This window comes from Sciurus carolinensis, chromosome 6 (genome assembly GCF_902686445.1).
Source record: "Sciurus carolinensis chromosome 6, mSciCar1.2, whole genome shotgun sequence".
NCBI lineage: Eukaryota > Metazoa > Chordata > Mammalia > Rodentia > Sciuridae > Sciurus > Sciurus carolinensis.
In genome coordinates this window covers 98,606,625-98,622,914 of record NC_062218.1, presented here as the reverse complement: position 1 = coordinate 98,622,914, position 16,290 = coordinate 98,606,625, and positions in this window count along the sequence as shown.

The window sequence follows — 16,290 nt, the reverse complement described above, 5'->3', positions numbered from 1 at the left end:
TATATAAAAGAAATGAGTACCTATGTTTACCAAAAAAAAAAAAAAATGTGCAAGAGTCATTGTAGCATTACTTATAAAAACTAAAAATTGAAAATTACCCAAATACCCATCAGTATTTGATGATGAAATGAATAAGCTGAGATACAACTAGATAATGAAATACTAAAGTACTAAATAGCAATACAGATGAATCTCACAACATTGAGTGAAAGAAGCCCAATAAAATACATTCTCTATGATTCCATTTATATAAAACTTAAAAACAGGCAAAACTAATCTATGGTGAAAGAAATCAGGAAAAAGATCCCTGCCAGGATTGGTAAAGACTGGAAGGGAACCTCTGATGTTCTGATAGTTTTTCTGTGATCCAGGTTGCTGGTTACACAGGTGTGTTCACTTTGAGAAAATTTACCAAGTATAACTTGTACATTTTTCTGTAAGTATTGTAATTCAATAAAAAGATTTTGAAAACCTTGGACAGGTGATTCTTTGCTTTTTCATTCTATATAGTTCTATAAAGAACCAACATCTGACTTAAGTAGTCAGAGAAAATAGTAAAGATGTCAGAAATAACTATGGAGAAGAGAGTTTCTTTGAACTCTCTGTGGGGGCTCCCTTTCCTGCTTCCAAGCTTCCAGTCTCAGGCCCCTACCTTTGGCTGGGCTTTTTCTAGCATGCTTTGTTTCTCCAGCTAATGTTTCCTCTGGGCTTCCTGCCTTTCAGTTGCTCTCCCCCACTGTCCCTGTTGCTGATGGAAGTTCCCTTGGAGGTCCTCTGGGCTTCTTCTTGTTAATACAGTGACCCTGGAGCCTCTGAACCTGCAGTCACTTCTCAAGATTGGCTGCCAGAAGAAACAAACCCCTTAACTCTGTAAAGTGTCTACCTTTTCTTCATGGGCTCCCCTTTTAACTTCCTTTGAGATATTTTCTTTTATAATGGTCATAATAATCACTATTAGGTTAATAAACATTTAACATTCACAGAGTACTTACTACATATGAACACTGGACTGTATACTTTACAGGCAATAACTCATTTATAACTCACTTCGACCTAGGAGGTAGGTGCTCTTGCTGTACCTGTGATGTAAGTTAGCAAATTGAGACTGAGAGAGTTATATCATATGCTCATGGTTAAGTGGTAAAGGAAGAAGGTAAACCTAGGAACTCTAACCCCCAGGCTTATACACTAACCACTAAGTTATACTCCTAAGTGAGTTCTCCTGGTCAGACTGGTTTTTTTCTCTTTCCATATCCAGGAATAATAAAGAAATCATGTGAAAAAGATTCGGTGAGTAACTCCTTTGAGTGGAAGAGTTTTTTTCTCCTTCCTTCAGCATATAGGTTCATAAAAGATGACCTTAGCAGGGTGTAGCAGAAGGAATAGGAATGCAGGCTAACCCAAACTTGGGTCCAAGTCCAGGCTCCACTGTTTATTTGGGAAGTACCTTCATGCATGATACCTAGCCCCTCTAAACTGTCTCCCTGTTCATAAAATATGCTAAAAATATCTACCTGGAAGATATTGCAAAAATAGTACATGTGAGTAAAGTACTTAACTTAGGTACTTGATAAATGCTCAGTAAATGTTGGTTATCTGAACTGTCCAAGGAGCTAATGAGTGGCACATCTGGGATTGAAATCCAGGCTTTTGATTGTCAATTCATCATTCTTTCCTTAGAAGGAAACAATGCTTTTCAATCACTGTTTCACATTTTAATGTCAACTTCAGTTTCAAAGGAGCCCTAAAAAATCTTAATAAGTATTTGTAGATTTAAGTAGCCATAGAACAACAAACTCTGTCCAAATATATCACTTCAACTCTGCTGGCCTGAAATTCTTCCCTTTGTCAACAATGCCTGAAATTCAAGCTTCCTCTTTGAGAATGCTAACACTCCTGGGAATAGCTATGCATTAAGAGGCTGACATTCTTTGCTGGTGTCATTCATTTTAACTTCATTCATTTAGTAAATATTTGTGGAGGCCTCCCTATCACTTTCCAAATGAGATCCCCATTCTGAAGGAGGAGACATTTTGATGCAGTGAAGGTTGGGGGAGAAAAGAAGAAGTCATTTTAGAGCAAGATATTCAATTTTTCATTTAAAAAACAATTGGGCACTTAATGGTCAGGCATGGTGGTACACACCTGTAATCCCAACTACTTGGGAAATTGAAGCAGGAGGATCACAAGTTTGAGGTCAGCTTGGGCAAATTAGCAAGACCCTATTTCAAAAATTAAGAGAAAGAGAAGAAAAGGGTCAAAGATGTAGTTCAGTGAATCCCTAGAACAGGAAATTAAAAAAAAAAAAAAAGAAAAGGCACTTAAAATGTGACAATTGTTACACATTAAAATGTTTGACTATTCTTGTCACTGGAGAATCAGTCTCTTGTTCAATGAAAAACACTGATACATGGACCAACAATACATGTATAAAGAAAGAAATGGAATGACTTCATAAATAAGTCACACACACACACACACACACACACACACACACACACACACAGCAGTGATGTTCTGGCATTGCAGGGGACAGTTATATAGGTGGTTCAAGGGAGGTCTCCCTGAGGAGGTAACCTCTGACTTAAGACAAGCCGGGATCAGGCATTCGAAGGCCTGAGACAAAAACAAACTTAGTATGTATGAGACAGAAAGGGGCTCCTGGAGCTACAATGTGGTCACCACCAGCTTGAGAGGGAGGCAAGGGCCAGATCACAAGGAGTCTTGTAAACCATAGTAAACAATTTGGAATCCAATGGAGTATTTTGAGCAGGGGAGTAATATGATTTGCTATGTTTCAGAAATACGACTCTACTAAGTAGAGAATGAGTTCTAGGAAACACAAATGGAAGAAGGAAGACAGTTTGGAGTCTGTTGTATTGATCTAGGCAACAGGCCATGGTGGCCAGGATTAGGGTGGCAGCAGAGGAGGTGGTAAGGAATGGTCAGATTTGGGATATATTCTAGAGAAATCAGCTCTAAGTCATAACTGATGGATTGAATGTGATTGTGTGGAAAAGAGGGAAACAAAGGATGACTGCTTGGATTTTAGCCTGCACAAATAATGTTTGCAAACTGAGTAAAGATGATTCTTTTCATCTATATGGGGGAAGAAGCAAGTTCAAGGGATTATGGAAATCAAGAATTTTTTTGCATTTTTTATTTTTAGGTGTGCTGAGTCCATGTAGGGTGAAGGAGGGCACTACAGAGAGGGCAGTGAGAATAAGGGGTGTGTGTATAGGGATAATTTAAAAAAAGAGGAGTGAGGTGCCGTGGTGCACACCTGTAATCCCAGAGGCAGGAGGATCACGAGTTCAAAGCCAGTCTCAGCAACTAGCGAGGTCCTATCAGCAAGACCCTGTCTCTAAATAAAATATAAAAAAGGGCTGGGGATGTGACTCAGTGATAATGCACCCCTGAGTTCAATCCCTGACTAACCAACCCCCCTCAAAAAAAGCAAAAGAAGTACATTTTTTTCCTGAAGATGGGAAAAAATAAAGACACCTGGATTTTGTACAGTGTTTCATAGCTCTAAAGTATATTTCTTTTGTAAAATCTTATTTAATCCTAAAGTGCCCATGGAAATGGTAGTATTATTGGCCCCAATGACTAAGAGCCCTGAGACTCAGAGGGGTGAAGTAACTTGCACTAAGCTGCTATTAGCTAATGCAATTTCACTTTGACCTTACCCAAGAGAACCCAGGCTCCTCAAAGGCCATGAACTCCTATACTTGCCATCATTCTCCAGAGAGGAAAGAACAGGTCTCTGTGATTTCCTATTTGCTGTGGTGAGGGACCCAGGCTAGGCCTCCAAGGAATAGGATTCCAAGCAGCATAGCTGCATGGAGGCTAACCTCATCCAGGAGCAGAGGAGGAAGCTAGAACTGTCCCTTTCCATGATAGGTTTCCGGAGTGTCAATCCACAACCAAATTAATATAATTTGAAGGTTCTTGTGGTTTGGTTTTGCTTTTTGAACTTTTAAATTTGTGCTTTTTTTTTTTCTTGATTGCCCCACTGATTGATGGAGAAGAGAACAGGGAGCTCTTAGCTCATTGCCACCCACACAGCTGTGAAGGAAGCCAATTGCCCTCTTGTTCTTCAGAGATCGTCCCTTCTTTTCTCCTTCCCTCCCTCCCTTTGTTTCTCTCTCTCTCTCTCTCTCTCTCTCTCTCTCTCTCTCTCTCTCTCTCTCTCTCTGTCTCTCTCTCAATCTCTTCTCTTTCTCTGTCTTCTTGCCTCCCAACATCCTGGCTATTACTAACTGGTAGGGCATTTCAGGAAAAGGGCTCCTTTCAGGGCTGGAGTGTTGTAGTTAGTGGATCATAGCTTGTGTGGGAGGCTTCCCAAAGACAGATGATGTGGGTGTAGGAACCAGACAGGCGGGAGGAATTAAGTCACCCTTTCCCCAACCCTTATTTCCTTGCCCAACCTAGAAGTCACTGGGTTGGTTTCCCTCTAATGAGGGACTAGTTTTATTTCTTCTGTCCCTCAGCTTCATCAGTGGGCAGGCTTCAATGGGAGTGTGACAGAAGGAAGAAGCTACCAATTCATTCTTCCTTTGGGCCTCTTGAATGCAAGCTAAGGATGGTATGGAAACCATGTACTCACCCAAGGCTCTTCAGGAAAACCTGACTTTTCTATTTTCCTAGTGGTGCTGGGTGGGTTGGAGGGCCTTGGAAAGCACTGTACTCAGTAAGGGGGGCCTGATCAGGTCCAGTCAGGAGTAAGTGCTAACCTGAAAAGTCTGACCCAAATTCAACTCTGCAGACACAGATGTCCTTTGTCAGGTGTGTATCTTCTGGAGAAGGTCCATCACCAACTCCTAGTCATAGCTGAGTTAATCACTCCTCCTCTTGCTTTCACATCACTGGGCCTTGGACCATGCAATAAAGATTGGTCCTCATCCCACACTTACTTTGGTGTTTCCCTCCATGGCTTTCACCCCTTTGTGCATTGTCATTATCTGTTTGCTGATTCATTTCTGTCACTGTGAACTCGAGGTCATAGAGCACATCCTCTTGCAGCTCTGCATTCCTGTATCCAGTCTAGTCTGTAGCGTGTCAGAGACTCTCGCTCAATGTTTGATAAATGCATGAATGAACAGAAACTTGAAAAGTTGAATAAATGCATGCACAACTGAATGAGTGAAAATAGAGTGATTAGTGATAGAAGATTAAAAGTTCAGGTTCTGAATTAGACAAACCTGGGTTCAAATCCCAGCTGTGCCATTTGCTGCTTGAATAATAATTTTGGACAAGTTTTTGACTTCTCCAAATCTCGGTTTTCTTTCTCTCTCTTTCTTTTTTTAACAGAACAATTTTTTTTATACTTTTATTTTATTTATTTATTTTTATGTGGTGCTGAGTATAGAACCCAGAGTGCATGAGGCAAGCGCTCTACTACTGAGCTACAACCCCAGCCCCCAGTCTTAGTTTTCTTATGAGAGTTTTTTGGTGGGGATTACAGTGCACAAAAAGCATTTATCACAGGGCCTGGATGGAGTAAGTACTCACCCACATGATAGCTTTTACCATTATTAACAAACTCTGACATCTAACTGCCAGATTTTACCTACCTGGGTCTTGTTTGCACCTCCTTTTCAAGATTCATGAACCAACAGAGTCCTTTCCAAACTCAAGGCTTGGCCTGCAGGATGACCCCTGGGGGGTACAAGTCAGGCTATGTAAGTGGGTGCAGCATGGGTTTTACTGAGGAGAAACTGTGACAGGGGCCCACTAAAAGCCAGGCCAATAGGTCAGCTGCCACCCTCATTGTCTCAGGCCTTCTCTGATAGTGGTGTCCTCAGGAAAACAGGAACAGTGCTGCATTTAAGGTACCCGGATGACAGCCACATCAAATATGTGACCTTTTCCTAGGAAGCCTGGTTTCCATGGTGAGCAAGCCTCACGCTCTTTCTCAAGCCATGCTCTGTGGCTCTCAGTCCGCCCTGGAATGTGATGGCAGTGGCCCCAGCAGCTGGGTGGGGACATCTGCCCAGGGGCTGCCCCCTCCAACATCTCTAGGATGGAGGAAGGGCTGAGATAGTCCCCTAGGCTGTCTGATGACCATACTAGCCCTCCAACTGGGAAGGGTTTGCATGAGGCCCTGATACTCTCCCTTCCACCCCCATTACACACACACACACACACACACACACACACACAAACACACACATACATACACACACACACACACACACACACACACACACTTAAAGGCTTGAGGCCAACTGGCTGCCAGACTGGGTAGAAAGAAGGGGCTTCTTTCTTTGCACCCTCATTTCAAGCAGAGGCCCTGACCCCCTCTACCTCATCTTGGCAGTCTGAGCCAGAGAGAGTGCCTGCCTCCAGGGCCTTGGCAGAGCATGTGTTCAGCCTAGCCTCTGCAGCTGCCAGATCAGGAGCTGAATGCCCAGTGCGTCTGCCAAAGCTTGCTAACTTCTTTCTTCTCTGAGCTATGCAAACGGAGGCCTCTGAGGAATGCGGCAACTACCCTCCCCACGTCCTGCCTCCCTCCTCCTGGGCCAGGGCTCCTCCAACCCCCAGGCTGGAGTCACATCAGAAAAATGTAGGGGAAGAAAGAAATCCCCCAATGTGTCATGACATTACATTTCCGCCTGGTGCTCAGAAACAAGAAAAGTAGTGGGACCTGGGGGGGAGGGGAGGTTGACAGGGAGGGAGTGTGATTGCAGCCGGAGCCCTGTGACTGGCTCACCTTGCTGCCTTCCTGGGGCAGATCACCTGCTCCCTTGGGACTCTGTTCCCTCATTAATGAGTGGGGACAAATCACCCTGACTCAGATGGCAGAGAAACTCTGAGAATTAACTCTTTGCTGTCACTGAGAGCACTGATATTCCTAAGAGGCCTCAAGAAGTGCCACATTGCAACTTGAAATTGGCAGTTGCTGAACTAGGTCACTGCTCACATGTAGTCACTTAACAGGCAGACGCTGACCCCTGCTTTGTTCTAGAAGGTAAGAACACAAGTGTGAACAGGGATCCAGGCCCTGTTCTCTAACAGAGAAAACAGACAATTCAACAAGTCACAACAATCAAGTGTCAAGAGAGTTGTGATGGGCAGTAAGTGGTGCCAGATCCAGAGGTCAAGAAGGCCAAAACTCTGAGGAAGTGAAATTCAAGCTGAGACTTGAATGATCAGCTGTGGTCCAAGTGAAGAGGGAGGTTAAGGGTATTCTAGGCAGAGGGAACTGCCAGAGCAGAGAGGGAGGATGATGTGAATGAGGAACTGAAATGACTTTGGTGTGACCAGTGTGACGGGTGTAGACAGCTGGGTTAGAGTCAGCAGAAGAGGTTGCTGAGGAAGGCCAGGCCAGATCATGTAGGGCCCTGGTGGCTGTGCCAAGCAGTCTGGATGGATCATCAGGGTGTTGGGGATCAGCTTAGGGTGTTAAAGTGAGCGTGGGGAGGGGAGTGACATGAGTCAATCTACTTTTGGGTAGATGACTCAGGCTGGAGAATGAATTAGAGGGGTAGCTGCAGCAGTGGAGAAGAGAAGCACAGAAATTCAAGAGATATGGAGGCTGAGAGAAAGGGAAAGGGAATCAAGGATGACCCTGGGTGGAAAGTGGTACCATCCCACAGAACTGGGCCACAGTGGAGGAGGAGAATCTGTGACCCAGTTTTGGCATGTTAAGTCTGAATTGGTGACTACCTGGTCAGTAAGAATGCCCAATACACAGTTGTGACAACCAACTCTGCAGTCCTGGGTATGATTCTGGGCTGGAGAGGTGTCATTTTAGCTGTAGAGAGTAAGACAGGGAATAGTTAAGATAATTTCAGTTGCTCTAACTGAAAACTTCCAGTTTATACAAAGACCAGGTGTAAAAGTTCATGAGTAAGCAAAGGAAGTTCAGGGTGGTTGGAGTCCAAAGGGACTGGCAGGAATACTGCAAGAGGAGACAAAAGGGGCAGACAGGGACAGGTTCATGTATGGTCCAGCCCATAGGACTTCCTAAGCCTCTGTATTTTTGTCCTGAAGTTGTATTTCTCAGTAGCTTCTTCAACATGCAGCCATTATATTTCAGGTTATTGTTCAAAGAGTGAATTTTTTTTACTTTATTAGTGATTCTAACCTCATAGTCTCAATAATGTTTGAACAGGGGTCAGAATTAAAGGTTCTGTCTGGTTCTAATGCTTATGCAGAAACCTCTTGTTTCTTTTTAGCAAAATTGGCACTGAGACCCTCCTTCTTGCTGAAGGGTTAGGTAAACAACTGACTCAATTTATACAAGATCTCATACAATTTTCCCAACAGCCCTGAATGATTAGCATTATTACCCCATTGTATAGATGGGGAAATTAAGGACTAAAAGAAATGAGAATTTGCAGCAAGGCTCAAGTGAAGTGCATCTATCTCACTACACAAGAAGGTTTGAGGGAAATGTGTCTTTATGGGAAAAACACTAACTCCAAACTGCTCTGGCAGGCTGCCAACTGACAGGGCTTAGGACCAGAAATGTAAAGGAGTCAGGTGAGGCAAAGCGGGCTGCCAGGAAGTATCTGTGGAGGACTTTTGGAGTGCTCTACACAGTGTTTCAGAAAAGCAAACTTTGGCTCTGCCTTCAAGGAGCTCACACTCCACCAAGAGAAGACATTCAGATGAGAAGACAGAAGTTTCACTGCAGGATGTGAAGTTGTTTCAGTGAGAGTTAGGGGAGTTCAGGAAAATCCATAAAGCTTACCGAGTATGCAGTGCTCAGTGGGGGGATAGAAGAAGCACAAGAACTAACCATGGAGATACTGACCCACTCTCTCTGTTCTTTATACAGATATATACATTTGTATAAATTTATATATATATATATATATATATACACACATATATATATATACACATATATACACACATATATATATATATTTGTAGTCAATGGAACTCATTTATTTATTTATTTTTACGTGGTGCTGAGAATCAAACCCAGTGCTCCACACATGCTAGGCAAGTGCTCTACCACTGAGCTACAACCCCAGCCCTCTCTCTGTTCTTTTAACACTTTTTTATTCATTCCACTAACACTTGTAAATCACCGATTGTGTGCCAAGTACTAGAAATAAGGTAATTAAAAAAATAGACACAGTACCCTCTCTCAGTCTAACAGAGGAAACATCCACTTAATAAATAATTACATAGATCCACAAAATTAAATAGAATATCTCTGGAAAGATTCAAAAGTGATAATACCATTTGCTTCTGGAGAGTAGAACTGAAAATCAGAGGGCCAAGATCAGGAAGCTAATTTTCTTTTCCTTGCATACTCATTTCTCATTTTACTGTTTGCACTTTAAATCTGGGTTTTGTATGAATTAATTTTTTTTAAAAGCCCAAAGTTTATAATGAATAGACTGAAGCAAAGTTTAAGAATAACACAGGATACTATTAAAAACTGACAAATAAATTAAAAATATAAAGACTCTGAGAGAGAATAACAGGAGAAATTAAGAGTTGCAGGTGAGCAGGTGGAATGCAAGGAAGAACGTTCTGGAGGATGATCCAGTATATAGAAATCAAGGCAAGAAGATGCTTAAAGGGTTCTAAGATTCCAAGGGAAACCATGTGATAGAGACTCTAACATGAAAGAAAAAATCTCTATAACCCCAGTTCTCAGACACTAATGAATCCAGTGCCTATGCTAGACTGTAAGGATGATAATAGACACAGTATCTATTTTGTTCACTGCTAGAGCAGTACCTGGCATCCCGAACACACAAATTCTTAGTGCATGCATAATGAATAAATCAATGTCTGAATAGTTTTTTGTTCAGAAACAAAAACCACCAAGAAGTAACAAATCTGTACTAACGCTCAACTGCCCTGAGGATTGAGGATTCACAGAATCTGGAAGTAGCTGAAGGGTAGAGTCAGGGAAACCAGATATGGGCTAAGCAAGTTTGTGAAAGAGCTGGTTTGTCTGGATGTAAGGTGTGGTCACAATACAATATAATAGAACCATGGTGGCCTTCTGAATTATTCTGTTTTCACTATGATTTGTTGAATTTCAGCTTGCTCTCCTTTTCAGGAATTCTAATTTTCTCTTTGTCATGAACACAAAATATTTATGTCTTCATAACTCCAATGACTTTAAACTCCAAGGTAATTTTTCTCCTTCCCAGGAAAGCACTTCCATTAATATTTTCTTGTAGAGCTGCAGCTACTAAGCCAGGTGAGCTTGTTATAAAAAAAAAAAAATGGAGATTCTCTGAGCCCAATCACAGATCCCCTGAATTCACCCCTCCAGGAGGAGGGGCCCAGATATCAGTGCTTTTAAAGCACCTCTGGCAATTTGATGACAAGCAATGTTTGGAAACCTCATTTTAGAGTAGTGGTTCTTAACCCTTTGAGAAGTATGGCCCTCTCTGAGATGCCGATTATGCCTACCCAGATCCAGAAAAACACCTGTACACATACATTTACCATACAAACACAACCTATACATCCTGCTGTGGATACCCAGAATTCCTGATAGCCCCCATCTGAAGGAACACCAAGGTTATCTGCCTCTAGGGAGACAAACCCGAAGCTTTTTCTACCTTGTCTTCTCTAGGTGCTTTGGATTGAGGTCCTTCTCAAGATTCACTTATTTAGGTCTGGGGTTGTGGCTTGGTGGTAGACACTTGCCTAGCACATGTGAGGCACTGGGTTTGATCCTCAGCACCACATAAAAATAGATAAATAAATAAAATAAAAGGTACTATATCCATCTACGACTAAAAAATTTTTTGAAAAAAAAAAAAAAAAGATCCACCTGCTTAAGTACAATTAGATTAGTGACCCCCAAACAGAATCCCATATTTTCAAGATAAGTAGAGACTTCGGACTATATATTTTTCTCCTGTTTGAGACTCAGAGAATTTGTTGGAATTCACCCAAGAAAGTGTAGTGTAGAAGAAATTCTAGAAAAGAGTCTAAGACTCTTAGGTTCTAGTCTTAGCTTGGATATCCATTTGCTATGATTTCTGCTTTGCTCCTTTTCTTTCTTGTTTTTGGACTGAGGATCAAACTTAGATATGCTTAACCATTGAGTCACATCCCCAGTTGATATATATATATATATATTTTTTAAACATATTTATTTATTTCAATACAGGGTCTCACTAAGTTGCTTAGTGCCTCACTAAGTTGCTGAGGCTGGTCTCCAAATTGCAAGCCTCTGGCCTCAGCCTCCTGAGTTGCTAGGATTACAGGTGCGTGCCACTATGCCCAGCTCCATTTCTGGTTTGTGAGCCTCATTTTTCTCAATTCTAAAGAGATGGGGTAGACTAAAAGAATGCAAATTTACCTTCCAGTTCTTTGAGTCTAGAATCCTTTCCTGAAAATTTTATACAGAATTCTATACTTCAGAGAGCAGAGCACTATGGAGATATATGGACTAACAGGGTCCCTTGGAGAATTTGCCCCTTGATTCTACATGACCTTCTGCCTTTAGATTCTGATGTTCCAGGTTAAGTATTCCCACTAGTGACCTCTTATATCCTCTACTAATCTCTGTGGTTAGAAATACAAGGACTTATGAGATCATAGAGGGTGCCCTCCCACAACCAGCCAAGTTTGCCATCTTCTCAAACCCACAGAGAGGCATTTGACCTCAGCTGAGGGGACAAAAAACTTCCTCCTTACCTAAACAGTAGCTGCTACAATTTTTATTTAATGAAACAGAAAGACAGTATTTAGTGTCTCTGAATTAGGAAAAACAAACAACATTAAGTCTTATGATCATTGGACCCTCTATGTCCAATGATCCAGGGACTCCATTGCAAGGTAAACTAGGCTGTTTCCTAAAGTCTTTAATCACAGGCTACCATCATAAATTGCACGGACCCATTGAAATGCAGTTGACCTATTCATTAGAAGAGAACACTTAAAAAGTTGAAAAATTAGAAGCTAAGTTATAATAGACTTCTATTTTTTCTCCTTTGAAACATTCAGTACTTATTCCTTTGATAAGTATACTCCACTCTTTTAGAAAGAAGTCATCTCTCTCACTCTCATTCTTTGTACTTTCTGGATGGGGAATGATACCCCTGATTTTCCAGGAGTGGCTATATTATGTGTACCTGGCTAATCAGCTAGTTCCACACCTCTGGCCATTGTTCTTGGTTCAGAGATGGGCATGTGACCTGTAGGCCAGGGAGATCAATTCTGGAACTCTTTCTGGAACCACCAAGGTGTGATGTATTGTCTATTTCCATTGTGAAGGATAAATTGATCCAATGTAAGCCAGGAGTTGCTAGTGGCCATGTATGAGAGCCAGTAACAAGGTGAATAGATCTGGGGCCTCTTGTTTTAAGTAAGTTCCTTTCCTATTAGGTATTATGTTCACTCATGTTCCAGTTTATAAAAGGAACAATGTTAACTTTTTAAGCTTCTTGCAATTTTGAAAATCTTTATTTAAAAATTTTGTTGCTGCTAAAGTAGATGCCCTTGGGGAAAGCCTTAATCACCTGTCCTAGGCAAGGCTCCAAGAATGGAAAAACATTCCTCTGTTGTTGGTATTTTTTGGTACCTATTTATAAAGTGTGTATGGAGTTTTATCCAGATTTCAACCCAACCCCATTGTACTCCTCTTCCTGTTCTAAAGAGCCATGAATTTTTTCTGCTTGGTGAGCTGGGTTGATATAGGCATGGATTCTCCACTGGGCCTTTGGTTCCTCTGATTTTATTCCTTTTCAATTCTTGGGCAGAGGCTCTTCTTGGCTCTCACCTCTAGCAGGCTCCATGCCCTTACTTTCTCTGGTGAGCAATGGGATAATTAACCTAGACTTTGTTATGCTGTTTCCCAGTTTTGTCTCTTGCAGGTTTAAATCACAAGGATTGATTGAAAATATTAACTTTCTTTGAATTTTTCATAAACAGATTGAATCAGATGTGGCAAGATGCCTGGGAAAAGCCACCATTCGTTTCTGCTAATGACAACTCACTTCCTCTCCTTGCAGAGTTTCCTATGACTGTTTCGTTTAGTAGGCACAGTTAAAGTCCCAGCACCAAACTTTGTCAGCTGGAAGGACTTGCTCGGAGTTTCTTGGCAAATGTGTCACTTGGAAAGGTTCCCTTCGAATCCCCATTTCTTAGACCCTCACAGAGTGACCTACAAATTTACAAATGCCCCCACTCTCCTACTCCTGCGTAGATTGCTGTACAGAATTCACTTTCATAAGAAATAGGTGCAAAATGTCTCATTCTTTTTTTTTTTTTTCTGGGGTGGGGACACTTGGGAGGGTGCTGGGTATCAAATTCAGGACCTTGTGCATGCTAAGCATGATTTTTACCATTGAGCCATATCCTCAGCTCTTTGCTCAATTCTCCTTTTTTTTCTTCCTTATTTTGTATCAGGGATCGAACACAGTGATGCTTTACCACTGAGCTACATCCCTAGTCATTTTTATTTTTATTTATTTTTTTGAGACAGGGACTCATTAAGTTGCTGAGGTCTCTAAGTTGTTGAGGTTGGACTCAAACTTGTGATCCTTCTACCTCAACCTCCTGAGTCTCTGGGATTACAGACATGCTCTGCTACTCCTGGTTGCCCAATTCTTGAGGAGATCAGAAGGTGGTCCACTTAGGAAAGAGTCTTAAAAGCCTCAATTCTGTTTAATTCAATTCAGTATTCTCAGAGGCTGCCCACAGGCTAGAGAGTCTCCAGTATCACAGAATTACTTTTTCTCACCATCCTTGGGTGGGGTGACTGAGAATTTAAAAGTGAAGGATCTAGGGACATCCAAGACAGGATGACATAGCAATGAATGTTTGAGACAGAAGTGAAATAAACCATATTCAGGCACAGGGACCCACATCTGTAATCCCAGCTACTCAGGAGGCTATGGCAGAAGGACGGCAAGTTGAGGCCAGCTTGGGCAAGTTAGCAAGACCCTGTCTCCGCTAAAACAAACTAACCAACTAACAAACAAAAGGCTGGGAGTGTATCTCATTAGTAAAGCACCCCAGGGTTTAATCCCGTACTAAAAAAAAAAAAGAAAAGAAAAAGAAAGAATCAGGAGATATGTTTATAATGGTTATAATTTCAAAATACTCATTACATTACAAATCCAGCATTCCAGGCACCATTCAAAATATTCACCATATGTCAATTCATTTAATCTTCACAATGACCCTGTGAAGTTGTCACTACAATGACTCATTCTCACTTCTATATAGGGAAATTGAGGTACAAGTATTTCTTGAGGGTCCTATTCCCTGTTATTGATGGGGCTAGAATTTGAATCCAAGCAATCTGATATTAAAATTTATTTTTAGTCACTATAACACATTGCCTCTCCCTGAGGCTCTAGGGCTTGGGTGACCAACCATCTGTTCTGCCCAGGACCAAGGGGTTACCTGGAGAGCAGGACTTTCAGTGCAAACATACAGGTTATATATAAATATTAACCAAGAGGGTGTTTCTTTAGTATTTAAATGATGCAAAAGCAGCTAAGGCAGAGTTAAGGGAGAACTAACTCATCAGGACAGATTTTCTATTTCTTGGGAGGGGCTCCTGGGTATTGAACCTGGGTGTACTCTACCACTGAGCTACATCCCAGGTCCTCTTTTATTTTTAGAGAGGGTCTCACTAAGTTTCCCAGGCAAGTCTTGAACTTGTGATCCTCCTTCCTCAGTCTCCCAAGTCTCTGGGATTATAGGTGTGTGCTATCATCCCAGGCCAAGGACAGGATTTTGGAAGAGCTGATGAATTCTGGAGCTTTCCTCTTTTCTAACCATACTAGTTCTCATCCCTTGCTGTCTGAATGGCTACTCCAGTTTCTGACCTGGTTTCTCACTCTTGCATTCTGGGAATCATACTACCTAAAGCATCTGTGGTAACCCTCTAGAGTATAAATATCACTAGCCATTCCCCTGTTTACCACCTTCCATTGCTCTTAATGACCACAGGTTAGAGCCCAAGCTCTTAAACTTGACTTAAAAGGCCCTACAGCCATGATACTCCTCTATCTCTCTGAACCCTCCCCTTAATGATTAACATGCTCTTGTGCTCCAGTCACCCAAAACGACTTGCATTTTCCTGAAGACACCAGTCTTTCTCTAGTCTGGGTGACTTTGTCTTTTCTAGGAATATCCTTTCTCCTTTCTTGACCATAAATGCCTTATTTTCATATAAAACTCCTGGGTTAGTCTGGGTATGTATGTTGGGGGTAAAGCACCTACTTAGCATGAGCCAGGTCCTGGGTTTAATCCTGTGTCATCAAAACAAAAACAAAAACAAAAATCAAACGAACAAAAAAACCCCAGACTTCTGGATTAGGAGCCCTTCTCCTGTGCTCTTCCAGTTCCTAGGATCACCTCTCTAGAATAATTTTTATATTATTTTGCAACTCTTTGTTCATTTATCTATGATCCCTATTATACTGTGAATTGATCTTTTATTGATCTATAGGTTCACAATACTTAACATATAAAGCAAGTAAACTAACTTTGAGTAGGTGCAACTATATTCCAGGAACTTGGTTTTTGTAGTTTTTTTTTATGTCTGATAATAAACACTTTTTATTCTTTGCATTTTATAGCACATTATAATTATACATAATAGTGGGATTAATTAATATTTGTACATGTATATAATATAATTTAGTCAATTTTGTTCCCCAGCATCTTTTTTCCCTCCCCTTCTCCTTCTTCCTGGTCTTATTCCTCTATTCTACTGATCTCCCTTCTGCTTTATGAAATCCCCCCTCATCTTTGTTGCCCCTCTCTTTTTCTCTCTAGCTTCCATATATGAGATAAAACATATGACTCTTGATTTGAGTTTGGCTTATTTTAATACAATACTTGCAAGTTCCATCTATTTTCCTGCAAATGATGTAATTTCATCCTTCTCTATGACTGAATTAAACTCCATTTTGAATATATATCACATTTTCTTTATCTATTCATCTGTTAATGGACACCTAGGCTGGTTGCATAGTTTGGCTATTGTGAATGATACTGCTATAAACCGAAATGCATGTATCACTACAGTCTGCTGACTTTAACGCTTTAGGTTCCTAAATACTGAGAAGTTGGGTCATGTGGTGGTTTTATTGCTAGTCTTTTGAGGATATTCCATACTGATTTTCCTTTTTTCTTTTTTATTTATTTATTTTTCTTCTTCTTTTTTTTTTTTTTAATACTGATTTTCATAGTGGTTGTATTAATAAAAAAAAATCCTAATAGTGTAAAAGTGTTCCCTTTCCCCCACATCATCCTCTCCAGCATTTATTATTATTGGAATTTTTTTTTTTTTTTTTTTTTTTTTTTTGATACTGGGAATTTAACCCAGGGGTG